Genomic DNA, 17,163 nt, shown 5'->3' on the forward strand with positions numbered 1-17,163 from the left:
AAGATGCTCTGGCAAGCTTGGGTAAATCTCTCAGTCAACAGGGGAAGTTAGAAATTTATATTTAAGCAATCATGTCCCATTACTAATCCTTTGTGGCTCAGTTTCAGAGACTCAAATGGCTGATTCTCATGGAGGAGAGAAACCTTACCTGACCTTATAAAAGTTTTAGAATAAACTATATTGCAAGACTGAGCATCAACCCAGTAATACTGTAATAAAGACACATATTAAATAGCCAAGGTCTCAAACAGAGCTGTTAAAAAAATTACTACTATTTATCTTCAGGAAATTTCCCATTTTTTGCTTAAAAATGTACACAAGTATTTTGATTTGGAAAGGTAATCATGAAGCTTATGGTAGCTGTGGAAGCAAATCTGCGGATCTTGCACTTCCAATATACTGTGCACGCTGCATGTACTGACGGCCCAATATTTTCTGTGAGATGCCACAGTTTCCCCCCAGAACAAGGGGAGCCTGTGACAGGAGTCTGACATGTGTATCTACATTGTGACCAACAAAACAGAATGAGGATGAAAGACCAAAAAATGATGGTTCTTATGAGTTGCTTTAGGGAAATGCCTAAGAAAGAATATTTTTTTTGAATGTTTATATCCACCTTAGGGTTTCTCTCAGTTATATGTACAGAATATATATTTGCTGTTAATCTTTAATGTTTAGAAAATTAATTCACATATATCTAGTCTATGTAAAATTTATTAAAATAATTTGTACTCATTTTTTTTAAACCTGACCTTTTATTCTTAAAGTGGTTCTATCAGATATATGATTATGTATATTAGTGACTATCCTAGAGGTTAAGGAAGTCCTTATTTTATGGGTTCAACTTAACCACAGAGTGAATTATTGTAACAAGGGATTATGTTCTGCAGCTGAACAAGATACTGTGCTTTCTACAGTTTCCATTATTCCCTTGCTAATGCTGAGGAAATCCTTTTCTGATTTCAGGTTAGATGTAGAACATTAATTTACTTTCTAAGGTGAATTTTTGAATTAATATTATATTTTACATTACGAAAGGAAATTTTTCTGTAAAGCAAAGATTTTTTAAAAATAATTTTAATTATCAAATGTGTATCCTGCAAAGATCTGATGTGACACTTCTTGCCTTGCTTTTGTTCTTATTGGCATATGAAAAGTCAGGGTTAACACTGTAGATTTGTCATACTCTGCTTGTAGTATGTGAACTATAGATCAAACTCAGAAATGCAGCTCAAGGAAGAAGAACAACACACATGTCAGGATCCATTCCAAACCTAGAAAAGTAAATTGTTTTTAACTTTAGACCTTCCACAATGCTTTTTAATTTTTAAAAATCACAGTATTGTACTTGGAACCTAATGACAAACATGTAGTCACAGAATCACAGAGTGGTCAGGGTTGGAAGGGACCTCTGGAGATCATCTCGGCCAACCCCCTGCTAAAGCAGCTTCACCCAGAGCAGGTTGCACAGAGTCACATCCAGGTGGGTTTTGAACGTCTCCAGGGAAGGAGACTCCCCAGCCCCTCTGGGCAGCCTGTTCCAGGGCTCTGTCACCATCAGGGTAAAGAAGTTTTTCCTCACATTCAGGTGGAAATTCCTGCGTTGCAGTCTGTGCCCATTGCCCCTTGTCCTGTCACCGGGCACCACTGAAAAGAGCCTGGCCCCGTCCTCTTGACACTCACCCTTAAGGTATCTGTAGGTGTTAATAAGATCCCTCTCAGGCTTCCCTTCTCCAGCCTCAACAGCCCCAGCTCTCTCAGCCTTCCCTCACAAGGGAGATGCTCCGGTCCCCTGGTCATCCTTGTAGCCCTCCGCTGGCCCTTCTCCAGTAGCTCCCCAGTTTCTGGAGCCCAGGGCTGGACACAGCTCTCCAGATGTGGCCTCACCAGGGCAGAGCAGAGGGTGAGGATCCCCTCCCTCGACCTGCTGGCCACGCTCCTCCTAATGCCCCCCAGGATGATCCCATTTGCCTTCTTGGCCACCAGGACACACTGCTGGCTCCTGGGCAGCTTGCTGTCCCCCAGAACCCCCAGGTGCTTCTCCTCAGAGCTGCCTTGCAGCAGGTCAGCTCCCAGCCTGTACTGGTGTATGGGGCTGCTCCTCCCCAGGTGCAGGACCTTGCACTTGCCTTGGTTGAACTTCATCAGGTTCCTCCCTGCACAGCTCTCCAGCCTGGCCAGGTGTCACTGAAGGGCAGAGCAGCCTCCTGGTGTGTCAGCCACTCCTCCCAGCTCTGTACCACCAGCAAACGTGCTGAGGGCACACTCTGTCCCTCCATCCAGGTCACTGAGGAGCAAGTTGAACAGGACTGGACCCAGCACTGACCCTGGGGCACACCACTGGCCCAGGGCCTCCAGCCAGACTCTGCACCATTGATCACAGCCCTCTGAGCTCTGCCATTCAGCCAGTTCTCAGTCCACCTCACTGCCCGCTCACCTAACCCACACTTCTTGGGCTTACGTATGAGGATGTTATGGGAGACAGTGTCAAAAGCCTTGCTGAGGTCAGGGTAGACGACATCCACCACTCTTCCCTCATCTGCCCAGACAGTCATTCCATCATAGAAGGCTATCAGGTTGGTCAGACATGATTTCCCCTTGGTAAATCCATGTTGACTACTGATAACTTCTTTTCCTCCACATGCTTAGTGATTAATTCCTCATTAAGTGCTTTCCTTAAGGACAAGACTTCTAAATGAACCATGCCCAGAACTGGAGTAAACTTTTAACACTGCAGGGCATTTCTAATTGGTTTATGCTCCTGGGTCATGACCAGTTTGTGCATTATACTAGAACCCTAAAGTGCAGTCATGTCTAGTTCATGTTTATAAGCTGAATTAAGATTCTGAACCACATTAAAACTGCGGCTTGGAGCTGCACAGAAAGCTGGGAGGTTACCATCAGTACCAAGTCTACTTAATTGACCTAATGCTTAGTTTGAAACTAGAACAAGACTCTTAAGCCTGGATTAATATATATAGCATCTGTAACTATATGAGCAGGCCATCAACTACCAAAAAAAAACCCTGAACTTCACGGTAGAGCTTTTTTTAGCAAGTAGTGTCATCCTACAGCATTAAAAAACTCACAAAAAAACCCCAACCTCACAACAAAAAAACACCTTGATTATATCAGGACACAAAAAAAAAAGTTAAGAGAAGAAAGAACAGATCAATGCTGCAATAGCATCTCCATCTCAACTCTTAAGTATTGTCTTGGTATGTTACACATGTAACCTTCATACTAACATACCTACCAAGGGTCCACATCTCCGGCTTCTGGAAATCCATCACTTCGAAAATCATTTTTATTACAACATTAATAACATAATTTGTTATAATGTGGTAGTAGAGCTGATACCATCAGGCCTGGAACAAACATGAGTGAGTTGATACCAGGGTGCTCAGTCTCCCCATTCAAGCATTCCAACACTGGCCAGGGAGAGCACCCACCTCACTCCCTTCTGGTCTTCCTAACCACGAACACAGACCTGACATTGATGATGTGACAACAGGTCTGATTTCTCATCCTACATCTGCTGCAGTGAACAGCACATGGCAGACTGACTGGTACCACCAGGCAGCATCATGCACACCCTATTATCCCCTTTCCTTGTCGGGCCTTTTTTTTCATGACCCTTGTTCTCCTCTTTCTCTGTGCAGTCTCTGCCCAAATAAACAACCTTCCCTAACTATTTTTTCTCCCCTGATGCCAGCTGAGATACACCTGAACCCAGACTTATTATTTCTGATAAGGTTACCCAGGTAGTCTCTGCCACATATGCCAGTGCTGCTATGGTTAGCCAGTGCTTCGGGCCTTTCAAGACTATATTCCCCAAAAGGTGCCCAGAGTTTCCCTCCAGTTTTCTGTGAAGTTTGACAGCCTCTTGTTCGACTCCTGATTTAATCATCTTATGTTGTGTCCAGTAGTTTTCCATGTCCTGCTCAGTTCTCTTAACCTCAGGCCAGGTGAAAGGTCTTGTCATTTGCCTGCAGCCCTAACGTCACACCGGCACTAAGCCCAAATTTATATACTGAAAAGTATCTGCTGTCTTTCTTTATGCCAGCTTAGGTAAATGGGTTTAGAAAATGATGTAGTTAAACTGCTGTGACTTCCATGTGTACAGAATCTCTGAGAAAAAGATACACAGGTATCTCCTAAAGAGATTTTTCTCTGCTGCCCTAATACTTATTTATATAAAGTAATGAATAAATCTTCTATCTCCTCAAATTTATCCTATTGTGCAATTAATAATTATTAGTAACCAATAATCAATAATAATAATGTATAAGATTCTTGGAAAATAGCATAAATTAATATTTTTATTATTTTATACATAACTTTGAAGAAGAAATGAAAGCTGAAACTAAAACATTGCCAGTATGTTAAGGTTATTTTCCTTGATCCTGTGATTACTTTGAAAAGCCACACATTTGAAAAACCATCTCTGCTGGCATCAGTAAATATAGATACCATATTAGTTCAGGCATTACTAGATGAAATTGATTGAAATTGTTCCTACTTTTATCAGTAGCTAATCTTCTGTGTAGTGGGGAGATGCAGTGTTTAAATAGTGTAGAAACTATGCTTGAACTAGCAAAATGTATCTGTTTGAAAGAAGACTGCTGATTGTACTCTAAAATAGGATAACCCTTTTGAAATGACATATTTTGTCCTGTATGAGCAGCTTCTCATGTTCTTTCTAGTTCAGACTTCTCCTGAGAATACTTTCCAATTGCTTTCCCAGAAGCACAAAGATGCTGCATTAAGATGTGGTAACAAGGGATCAGAGAGTCCACCTCCAACCTTCATTAGATAGGTTGTGACTTTTCTTTTATTAATATAAATTGCTTCATTATAAGAGATCATCTAATTATTTCTGAATTCACAAAAGGATATTCAAATAGCCCTAAGGGAGATTTAAATTTCAGACTTTGCTGTAGAGAGATGGACATTAGAGACAGTTGTCAGGGAATCTTGTATTTTACATAGCATGAAAATTTTGATAGCTCAGAAATCAAAACTCACCAGACAGACAAAAAGAAAAGAAATAAATGAAAGAACCTCCAAACAAGATATATAGGTAAAACTTTGTGTTAGATAATCATAGTGCTTAGAATTGCATTCATCTAACCATCAGAGGTTTGTAACAGAGTTATAAATAATTTATTGGATTTTTAATAATAAAAAAATCCTTCATGGATGTGATATAGGGTGCGTGCCTACTACTTGAAAGTTCTGATGTATGGAAACTCCAGCAGCTTTGAACTGAGTCAGTAAATCTCATGAGTCTGTGTTATGATGCCTCAGTATCTTGTCATCTACCATCCATTTCCTAAGAAAGACAGACTATAATAAAAGTATTGGGCTATGCTTTTGTTCAGAAACTGGAACACTTGAAGAGCTTATGATTAGGACTGTGCAAATAACTGATTTGCTAATTTCTTTGGCACCAAATAATTTATAGAATTACTTATTTGTATTTTTTTTTTTTTTTTTATGGATTTCCAGAAAATGGATCATTCACCAGCATGGAGAAGATAATGGAGAAGATAAAAAATCAATTTCTTTATGTACAGAACAGGTTTAAACCAAAACTTTCCACAAGGACTACTAAGATATAAAGTACCTGAGACCTGTGCCTTCTCCTTATTTGATGCTGTTCATATCTTTTCTCAAAACAAGACATGTACACAGCAAAACCTGGTGCTCAGTCATTCCCTCTTTTTCCCTTTAAAAAGAGTATGACCAGTATTGGCACTTACTCCTGTTTCCTTGTGGGCTAACCAAAGGTTCTGCAGAAACTCAGATTCGGAGCAGTGGGTGGCCTGGTCTGTCAATTAACAGGGAGATTAAAATCTGTGTCCTGAAATGGGTTGTGTGGATTTAAACTTTGACAGTGTGTTCACACCTTAGAATTCTTAGGCAGAAAGAGAACATCTCTTCACTGCATCCAACAGTCTCAGCTGATGCTGTTGAGCAAATTTCTCCTGCATTTGCAAGTTATTTAAGAAAAATAAAAAAGTGAAAAAATTTGATTGCTTCATTATTTCATTGCTTTCCTTATCACCCCTTTCTCTCCAGCTTTTGTTACCAATGCTGTCTGATGATATTTTATTGCAAAAAAATTGCTATTTAGAAAACACAGGGGAAAAAAGAGAAAATAATTTGAATACAAAGAAAAATATTACTGATGGCAAAAATAACTTTTAATAATAACCACCAAAACTTTTAGTTTCCATTGTTCTTGTAATTCTGCTTCTATGAAATCATAACTTAAACTACAATTTCTCACTGAACAAAAGTTTAGGAAGTACCTTAGAAGCTTTGAAGATCTTGCAGTATTGTAGATTAGAAATAGATGAAAGCTGGGTGGGAAAGAGTGTGTAAATTAAGTATTAAGCAGTTGAGTATTGGCTTGATTTTTTATGTCTAATTACTCAATGCTTTTTTACTTTCCTGGAATTAACCGGTTCCATTTCTCCATTTTTATGACAGCCTTTATGCATAATGTTTTCTTTAAAAGAGTTCCTTTCTTGACGTATTATATACTTAACCCGGTACAAAATTGCTTTCGTCAGTAGAATCTATATTCGTAATTTCTCAAGGGAAAGAACTCTCTCTTACATTCAGAATTTCAAAGAAAGGTTTGGTTTGGTTTTTAAAATGACAGACTGCTTCAGAGAAGCTGCAGATCCAGGGGCAGAATCTCAGTGCAGCTGAAGCTACAGGAATTTTACAGCTGACATCAATGAAATTATGGTTTAATTTCTGATTTTCAATTTGGTTCTTTGCAAACATCTGTGTGCACTTAATTATGTGTGAAAATACTGAGAATGTATGAAAAAGTCAGATTTTTGCATGGACACATGGCCAATTAATGTAAGATTCTTTATCACTATCACCTGACATTAATGACAAGTAACTTCAGTGCAATACATCTTGCCTAATTTTATTGATTTCAGAATATGTTCCACATGATTAAAGACTGCAGACTGGGCTCAGATTTCTTAGAGTCTCTTCTTGGTACAGACTGTGTATTTTGAATACTACACCTCTGGCTTTGCCAGATTTTACATCATTTTTTGTAATTCAAATCTGAAGATTTTGAGAAACAGTAATAATCTAAGAGGAAAGAGAATATAATATTAAACTGCTGTTCTTTAATGATTTTTCTGTGGTATTATATGTCATTATATCAAGCAGCCTAAGCCATTTGTCAAGATTTCATTTACTGCATAACCCTGTGAAAGGGATGTTTCCTGGATCCACATGGGCTTTTAAGACTTCAAACTCAGTTTTTCATTACTGTCCTCCTGTTGACCTGACAGTACTATCTGACAGTAGATAGAAGCTACTATCCAACCATTCCACCACCAAACTTCTCAGGTAATTGCCACCTAAAATCTTCTTCAACAAAAATTAGGCTGCATCAGTTAAAATACTTTAATTGGCAATTTGAACAGCCTTACCTGGTTTTGCCAGACCACTGAGCCCTCCTTCCGTGACTGAGCCCAAAAGAGCAATAACCTCCAGCAGAGGGACTAATAAGTACCTGGTGGGTGTGTTATAGTACCTTAGACTGCAGCTGCTGTTCCTAAGTGAACAAACAGCTGTCTACAAACTACGTATCTAATGTTGGAAGAGCTCCTATTCAGTAAATACTGTTGAGGTTTTCATTCACTCTAGGAAGCTGAGTTCAACTTATGGCTCAGTTCACTGAAGTGCCAACACACCAGGCTTTGATACACTTTGCAATTAAGATTTTCAGGACCTTGAAATTTCATCTCTAAATCAAAGTAAGCATTGAGCAGTTAATCATCTGTGTGCCTCCTAGATCAGGGTGGGATTAGCTTGAATGTCTGGAGAAATAAAGCTTTTATTTGTTTATTTGTTTTGTACTGTTTTGAATCCTTTTATTTTAAAAATTTCCACATTCATCTATTTTCTTCAGTCTTTTTACTAGACTAGTCCTGAACAAGACAATATTTTCCTCCATCGAAATACTTTTTTGTTTCTACTATGCTTTTCAGAAGTCCTCTGGATAGCAAACGAGCTATTAGTACTAGTCCCAATGTTGCATTTTACTCTGTAGAAAAGTTCAGTCCAGCATTTGTAATCAGAATCCTGGCTTCTCCTTAGTACCAGGAGGACCATCATTATACCTCAGCAATCATTATCTGTAAGGATATTAACTTTGATTTTAAAAGCTGTTTGGATTTTCCAGAACATTTTTTTTTTTACCCTTTTTTTTTTTTTTAATTCAGCATTTCATCTCTCTGTTTTTCCATGTCAGTTTTACAGAATTCACATAATTCCATGATGTTTGATTATTTTTTCTTTTGTTTTTCACTGTATGATGGGCCCTTTGTTGTGGTTTAGTTTTGATATAGCTGAAACAGGTTGTTGAGTGTTTGTATTGTCTTTCTGTATTATATGTTTTTTAAATTCTGATGTTAAGGAACTTCTTCCTCAAGTAGAATTCTTCTGAAAACTGGTATTAATAGTTACATTTCAAAAGCTAATTTAATTAATTATTTATATTCAGATGTGTATGTGTGTATATATATAGAAGTGTGTGTATGAGATCTTTTGTACTAGATTAGACAAAAGACTTACCTATCCCAGTATCTTTTTTCCCAAAATTTACACATACCAGGTCTTTTGTGAAAAAAAAAAAAAATCATGTCATTATGTATCAAATAATCATTTCTCTACTGTATCTCCTGACCTCCAACAGCATGTAGCTTAAGGGCTTGCTTGGATAAGAAACACATCTGGATTATCACATCTGGAGGCTACTAGAGAATGTTATGAACCTGCCCGACTATGGATATATTTTTACCTTCCCAACGACCCAGAGCACTAAGTCCCATAACTTCATTAAGCATATTTTCAAAAATACATATATTGTAAATTTCCTTAAATATATTGAAATGGGTTGTGCTTCTTTGTTCTTTTTATGAAAGTTACAGGAAATAGGAACACAGATTTTTTAGGCTGTATTAAATCTGATAAAATATTGCTTGATTCATTGAGCTAAACCAAAAGTCCAGAACTAAGCTTTTCCAACCTTGGGCTTTTCTACATGGCAGCAGACTTTTGGAGCTGTGGCTGTGGTTGCAGATGCCTTTATTTGAAGAAAGAATCTAGTGTTAGGCTGAATCTAATTCTTCCATGAAAATGTCACGAATGCCAAACGCTGAATAAACACAAATTACTTCAGCTGTTGCTTTTCCTTTATCAGTTTGCAATTCTTGTTCCCCTGAGGAACATTCCTTCTTTTGAAGACCAAGTTATCTCTACAAGTTCTAGAGGATCACAAGGTCAATTTTTCAGTCTTCAATATTAGGTAAAAGAATAGAATGATAAGCAGAACAAAGCATCCTGTGTCAGGTCATACAAGCATCAGTTCTTCACATACAGTGCAGAAATGCACAGACTATATCTAAAAGGCACCTCAAAATCTTTGCAAGTCTAGGCCTATTTAATTTGTTAACATTCCTGTGCTTTTATTGATTTAATGGAACTGAAGATTCCTATGAATTTCTGGATAAAGTGGAGCAGAAGCTGATCTCTGTACAGGGAAGCCTGCAACATTTGCCCAGTACATCGTTTTGACAAAAAGAAGTGGAAGCACTGGGAGTCACCTGTTGAGTATGGCAGTTTCTAAGTGTAAAATTGCATTTGGTCAGTTATGTAAGCTTTTTTGGAAACTGTCATATAGAAATTTAACCATCAACATCCAGATGATGGATAGAAGGATAGATAGTTTGGATTAAACTCAAATAAGGAATTCCACTGAGATTATGAGTACCCTGGCTACCTGCAGCATACCCCAGAACGCTGATGCACAAGTGAACTGTTTCATTACAAAAGTTTCTTTACTCACCAAACTCTGAAGTGAAACTGACATCAAGTCACTGAAAACCGGTTACAATCCTCTGTCTCATTTTCTCATTCACATCCGTGTGATTATTGCTTTTTCATAGCTAAGATTTGTGTACAGTTTCTGCTGCCTTAACTTCCTCAGTTTTATTCTAATGTATTTGTGTGTTTCGTCTTCCTAATACAAAGCCCTTTCAGGTATCATATTAAATAAGATCCATGCAGCTTATTCTTGCTTGTTATTGTTTCACAGTGAGTGCTATATATAATTTATTCACTATAATATGAAAGCCTCCTTCTTTGTCTCCACTCACTATTTATTGGAGAACCTGATGAATTCATGAAACAGGAGAGAGGTTCTGTGCCATGACATAGCTATAGAACATGGTATGGACTATTTCTGCCCAGCTGCAGATTGTCACAATTGAACCCTGCCTTAATTTATGTCTTATGTTGTGTGCAAGACTGCTGTGTCACATAGCAGAAAACAGTTAGCTAGAGACTTCTGGGTGTGCATAAAGAATTCCACTGAGTCTAAATTACATTTAACTGGAGACTAAGCCCCAGACATCCTTGTATTCCTCCATTGCTTGTATACAGTCCTGTTCTAGCTTGAAAATTTTGTGAGCCTTTAAATATCATCAACATCTCTTTTATTATGCAAACATTCTTTCAGCTAGTGGGTGGAGGTGTCTAGTGACTTCTAGTCGTCTGTCAGTTGTCCAGGGTAGACAACTAGCTTTTCTTCTGGTGCCACTTGATTTCCCAGTACTTACAGAGAGAAGAGGTACTCACGTTAGGTAGAACTGCATTGCCTTCTATGGATTTATGTGGTTTCTTACCTTTTTTCATTGCCAGTATGAAAAAATGAGGGTGGAGTTCAGTAGTTTAGATGCTTTCTTTAAGGATGAATGCCTAGAATTGTGTTAAGACACTGTGAATGCTGAAGAAATGTTATTATTTTTTAATCTGTATGTAAATAAAGTGTATTTCGAATCTATGCAGCTTGCTGATATTTTTTACAATAAAAAATAATACATAATAATATGAAAGAATCCAAAGCAAGAGGTTGTTCAGAGTTAAATGAGTGGTATATCTTACTATTGACTCTTTCTTTTCTACTTTAAATACACTGAAGTACAGTGGAAATATTTAAAATAATTACCATGATTAGCATTGTTATCCAAATATGCTGTGTTGCTGATGAATATCATAGAATCATAGAATGCTTTGGGTTGGAAGTGACCTTGAAGATCATCTGGTTCCAACACCCTGCCACGGGCAGGGACACCTTCCACCAGACCAGGTTGCTCCAAGCCCCATCCAGCCCGGCCTTGGACAATCCCAGGGATGGGGCATCCACAGCTGCTCTGGGCAGCCTGCGCCAGTGCCTCAGCACCCTCACAGTGAAGACTGTAAAGAAGACATGTTTAAATACACTAACTGGACTTCCAGAAACAGTGAAGATAAAAGCACATGGAGTTCAGTGCATGTTAATTTATCTCAGATGTCAATGGAGTATCTTGGCCTAACCAAATTTCAGTACTGCTTTGATTAGAGAGCTTAGGGCATGCAAAGGGTCTGCCTTCGAACCTGGTCTGATTATCACAGCACCACAGTGCAGACTGCTGTCTGAAATGCTGTGGGGTTTTTGAAGTGAACATATGTGCCCCCCCTGAGTTATTGTTTCACGTTCTCAGTAAGCTAGGAGGGAGCATTGTTGCTTATACTTTCAGCTATACTTTCAGGCTTTCCTCACAGATATGACAGGTATAAACTTATTTACATTTAAAAACAAACCAACAAGAAGTCTGTATGAAAATCCTAGCAACCTTCTCCTATGTTCTGCACATAGGAGTCAGCAATGAAAAACAGTGGTCCCATGCCACATCATATCCTGCATATGCTCCAACTTGATCACACAAGATTATGAAGCTCTAACTGAAACTGAGTAAAAATATGAAGTTTTCTGTGACTATACTACTTAGTATTGTAGTTTACAATCCCAGTAGACATTTGGAAATACTATGTTGTCATCACTGAAACCGTCTGCTTAGTTCCCAAGTTAGAGAGTCTTCAAGTACCACCACAATATTGTATGCAGCTGAAAAGTATAATGTCCAGACTCATTCCTCCTAGTTTGAGGGATAAAAATTATGAAATCTGAACTAGAACTGAAAAAAACCTTTTAAGTTGAAATAAAGATAAACGTTTGGCTGTTATTTTCATGTGGCTTTCTAAAACAATGACTTAGTTGTACATAGATGAGCAGGAAGCTGCTGAATTCTAGACCATCAGGTAGTTTATAAACTGTGATATGAATCTGATTAAATATATGAAAATATCAGAGTCACTGAACATTACCAGGATGAAAGTCTTCATTAAACCTTTAGCATCCTCAGTATTTCTGGTTTTCCATCTGGGTGATTGCACTTATAATATAGGGCAAGATTCATATATTATTAACTAATTAATTAGTTTCTACCATATGTGAAAACCTTTGGCACAAAACATCTCCCTAGCTATTAAAGGTGACTAAAACTACAGATTAAGGACAAAGGGGAAGAGTACTCAAAGTGAGAATCACACTTTCACTTACCTTTGTATAATTATAGCTCATATCAAGTTCAATTTTCATGAGTAATGCACAATGAAACATCCGCATAGTACAATGTGGAAAGTTCCCTGTGGGCTTTAATTTACTGCTACCTTTTATATTCACTTTTAAAAGAAGTCAAGCATAACATTTACTCATGTAGGTCTCTCTGCACCCATTACAGGCAGAGGGCAGGGATCACATTGAGCTCTTGGTTACACACGTGCAAGTTTTTTGACTTCAGAAGAATTTCATATATGAATATGAAATAAAAGTATCTCAGAATGTACTCTTCACTTTCTCTGCCTCCTTTGTGGAGTAGGAAGAAAAGCAGTCAGTTTTCCAGATTACGTAAATAAAAATTAATGTGGTCAGTAATTGGCCCTCTGCACGGAGAAAAACTTGCAACCTAATCCAACAAATCTTAAGTTTCAATTCCTGTTAAAAATAATACTTGAAGTACACTGATAGCTTGTGATAGATACCATGTAGTACTTTTTAGCAGTGCATTAAAACATTCCACCTTATCAAAATTTTCAAAAATGTTCCAAGCTGTTTGAAATCCTGGTTTAGGACACTAGCCTTGTTTTTATACAGCTTTATATCTATAACAACTGGAATGACAAAAATCTATATAACACTGTGCAAAAATTGATAGAAGTGATATATACAAACTCTGCCTGTACAGAGCGTGCTTCCTTGTTGCAAATGTGTGCAAAGTGTTAGGACAGACTAGAACTGCTTGCTATAATAGAGAAATGGAACTTTATACCTGTGCTCAAACAATTAGGCAGTGTGGGTATCCTCATTACAATCTTGTTGGAGCAGGTGGTCTGTGCAAGGCACTGAGTATATTGAATGTTGATTCCTTCCTAACACAATGTCATGCTTTAACCCCGACCGGCAACGAAGCACCTCACAGGTGCTTGCTGACTCCCACTACAGTGGGGTGGGAGAGAAGATCAGAAGGGTAAAAGTTAGAAATCTCATGGGTTGAGATAAAGGCAGTTTAATAGGTACAGCAAAAGCCACACACGAAGCAAAGCAAAGCAAAGCAAAGCAAAGCAAAGCAAAGCAAAGCAAAGCAAAGCAAAGCAAAGCAAAGCAAAGCAAGGAATCCATTCACTATTTTCCATCGGCAGGCAGCCATCTCCAGCAACGCAGGGCTCCATCACTCATAATGGTTACTTGGGAAGACAAATGTCATAATGCTGAATGTCTCTCCTTCTTCTTCTTCCTCCAGTTTATATACTCATCATGATGCTATATGGTATGGGATAGCCCTTTGGCTAGTTTGGTCAGCTGTCCTGGCTGTGTCCCCTCCCTGTTTCCCGTGCCCCTCCAGCCCTCCCGCTGGCAGGGCCTGAGAAACTGAGAAGTCCTTGGCTTAGTATGAACATCACCCAGCAACAACCGAAACCACCAGTGTGCTGTCAACACTGGTCTCATATGAGATCCAAACCACAGCACTGCACCAGCTACTAAGAAGAAAATTAACTCTATGCCAGCTGAAAGCAGGACACAAAGGAGAAGCATGATGAGAAGTGATAACTGAGTCATACTGCTCTGTGATATAATTTCTTCATGGTACTATGTTAGAAGCAGGATCTGAAACCACAGTTTTACATGGAGGTTACTAATACAGGAACAGTGTGACCAAATTGGAGCTGTATAGGCAAAAACGAAGATAAAGCTCAAGTCCTTCGACAAACTTACAGTTAGCGTTACTCTACCAATGAATTTTCGTGTTCTACTAAAGTGAAAATAACTCCCAATCAGCAGGGAGTACAACTCGAAATTTTAATTTAAAAAATCTGGTTGTTCTTAAATGGCTTTTTATCGCGAATTAGAGATTTCATTTAAAAAAAAAATGTGGGTTTTTTCAGCATTATCTTTCCATGAGAAAAAGCTGCCAGAAATACAAAAGAATGTCTCTGATATATACTGATTAATATTAGAACCATCTTTGAAAATGGAAGTTTTCATAATCAATCCTAGTAAAGTAAATCCTGGAAATGTTAAAAAAAAAATAGAAATAATTTAAGTATAGAATTCACAAAATGAAAAAAACTGTGACATTTTGAATTTTTTAATGAGTAATACTTTCAATTTTTTCAGGCAGCTTCAGTGTCTTTCTGAAAAGCAGAAAATACATTGGCATTAAAAGCAACTGATCTATATAAACTTTGCTTCCTTATTATTAAAAGAACCACAGACCACATTGGAAAAACTATACAAAATCAGGAAAACCTATCACTTCACATGCGTTTCAAGAGCCTCCAGGGGTTTATTGCCCTTTCTTAAAACACCATAATCAAGAATAACTTGACAACTGAACTCCTGTTTGGATACTGTTGACTTAAAAATTATTATGTTTCTTTGCAGACCTGATACCCCGTAGGGCTCAAATTTATAGAACTTTTTTTTTTAAACAGTTATAAACATTTATAATATTACATTGCAAAATACTTGTCCAAACAATTGTGGTATTAGCTGTATGGAAAACAAGAAGCAGGATGCCATAAAGCTGACAGGGAGAGAAAAAGCATGTAGATAATTTTTTCTCTCTTTATACAAAGTACAAAAAACTTACAAAGACAATGTTTTATTTTTCCTTATACTGGACATGTTTAAAGCATGTGATGCATTTTTTTCACATGCAAACAAGTAATTGTTTTTTTTAGTGCATTTGTGCACTTTCTAGCTGAATAAACCAATACATTATCTCTACATGTTTTTTGTTAGACTGTATTCAAACACAAGTCCTTAATTTTAAAGCAATTTCAATCCCTTGAATCCACATAAACAGGCAAATGTTGAAGACATAACTTGTAGTAGATACCTAACTCCACTAAATTGGGGGTTATATATCTGGGTGTCATGTGAGGTTTTAAAAAGTGTCCACTTAGGCTCCTGAATCAAAGCAGTTTGAGTTTTAGACATTAAACTATCCCTACAACACCTTTTTGCATGTTATTCCTCTATGACACTATATTCATCTCCATTTATATCATCAAGGGGTGCTTTGAGTTAACATGTTCAAAAGGCGAGATTAAATTACAGTTTAGATAGAAAAAGTAAAAAAATGTAAAATTAAAATAGTCAAGGAACAAGCCTTCTCAATTCTGTAAGTAGGGCTGGCATAATACCTAAATATAAATTAATAAATAATGTGTAATACATAAACCAATACATAGAATATAGATAGATTTGGTGCTATAATCATGTTTAGGTGTTCGGGCAAACTGTTGGTCACAATATATTTGAAACTTGTTCTTCCTTTGACCCTTCAGAAATACCAGGAAGAACAGAGTCCAAATGAGTTACTCCTCCTCTAGCTCCTGCAGCGGAACTGAACAAATTGTTTTGGGAAAGAAATCTTCATTTGATAAGGACTGTAGGACACTGCTAGCTCCTGAAACAAAGAAAATAAGGCTCTCACCCACATGAGACCGTAACATGTATTTTTAAAGTTACTTCATTATTTTAAAAAATTACATATTCATATTTAAAAATAGGTTGGCAGTATTGATATTCTCTTGATTCAAAGAAGGTGTTGCCTATGGTTTAACCATTGCACTCCCTATTCATCTCTTCATAGATTCCAGGCTTCTCCTGAGCCACTTTTGAATTAGACAACTCAAATTCAATATTTTTCAAATTAACAGCAGAAAAGAAAAATAATGACTTTTATCACCTTTTCAATGGTTACATAGAGAGCAGGAAGATATTTAATGCAGCCTTACACACTAGCAGTAAAAATTTCCTATACTGCTCTATGCCAATAAAAACCAGCTGGTATGTGGACATGAACTTTGTAGATGTAAGAACAAAATGCAATTATATCTCAATGTTAAATTGTATGTGAAATTGGTTTTTAAATTAAAATAAATATGCAAACAGTATATAAGTGTATAACCTATACTGGCAATATCAGAAAACAAATAGATCTTATGTATCAAAGAAGAAATATTTAGTTTCACCCACATTTGAAACATTATTCTTTTTTATCAAATCAAGTGGGGGAACAAAGAACAAGTAATAATTTCTTTTCTGTTTGAAATTGTTCTTTTTTTGCCCTGAATTGATATATTGCTTAATCTTGGCTCTTCCACAAAGAAGTGCATACCTTAAAATGCAATTAAAACTAGCTTTTGTCTAAGAAAATTAAGCTATGGAGAATAATCCAATTTCATCTAAGTTTACTAGAAAACTGGCTGCAGAACTGATTCTAATTTCTGTGAAGAAATGCCATTGAAGTGGGGTAAAAATCTGATTTTTTTTTTTCCTTTTCAGAAGAATGAAACTCTACAATTTCATTTTGGAAAAATAAGCAAGTGTTTTTTGATATAGCTAAAGATGAATCCCTCCCTTAAGCTCATAGATCTCACTGAGGTGTGTGCTGGGACCACTGGCTCTGAAAGCGACCTGCGAGTCACATCTGGGTCTTTCCCTGAAAGCTTATATTCTAAATGAAATGTATTTTATTTCCTAAATGAAAAGTATTCCAAATGAAATATTCTGAACAATGTAGTGTTGAAGACTGACAGCCTTCTTCTGAGCCATGTAAATGATAAAGCCAGTGAACACAGGAATGAAATCCAACATAGGCAACTAGTTACACTGTAATTCAATTTAGAACAGAAATATTGCCTTTAATATTCAATAAACCACAGTTT

Source organism: Falco naumanni, chromosome 6, assembly GCF_017639655.2.
Source record: "Falco naumanni isolate bFalNau1 chromosome 6, bFalNau1.pat, whole genome shotgun sequence".
NCBI classification, from domain to species: Eukaryota; Metazoa; Chordata; class Aves; order Falconiformes; family Falconidae; genus Falco; species Falco naumanni.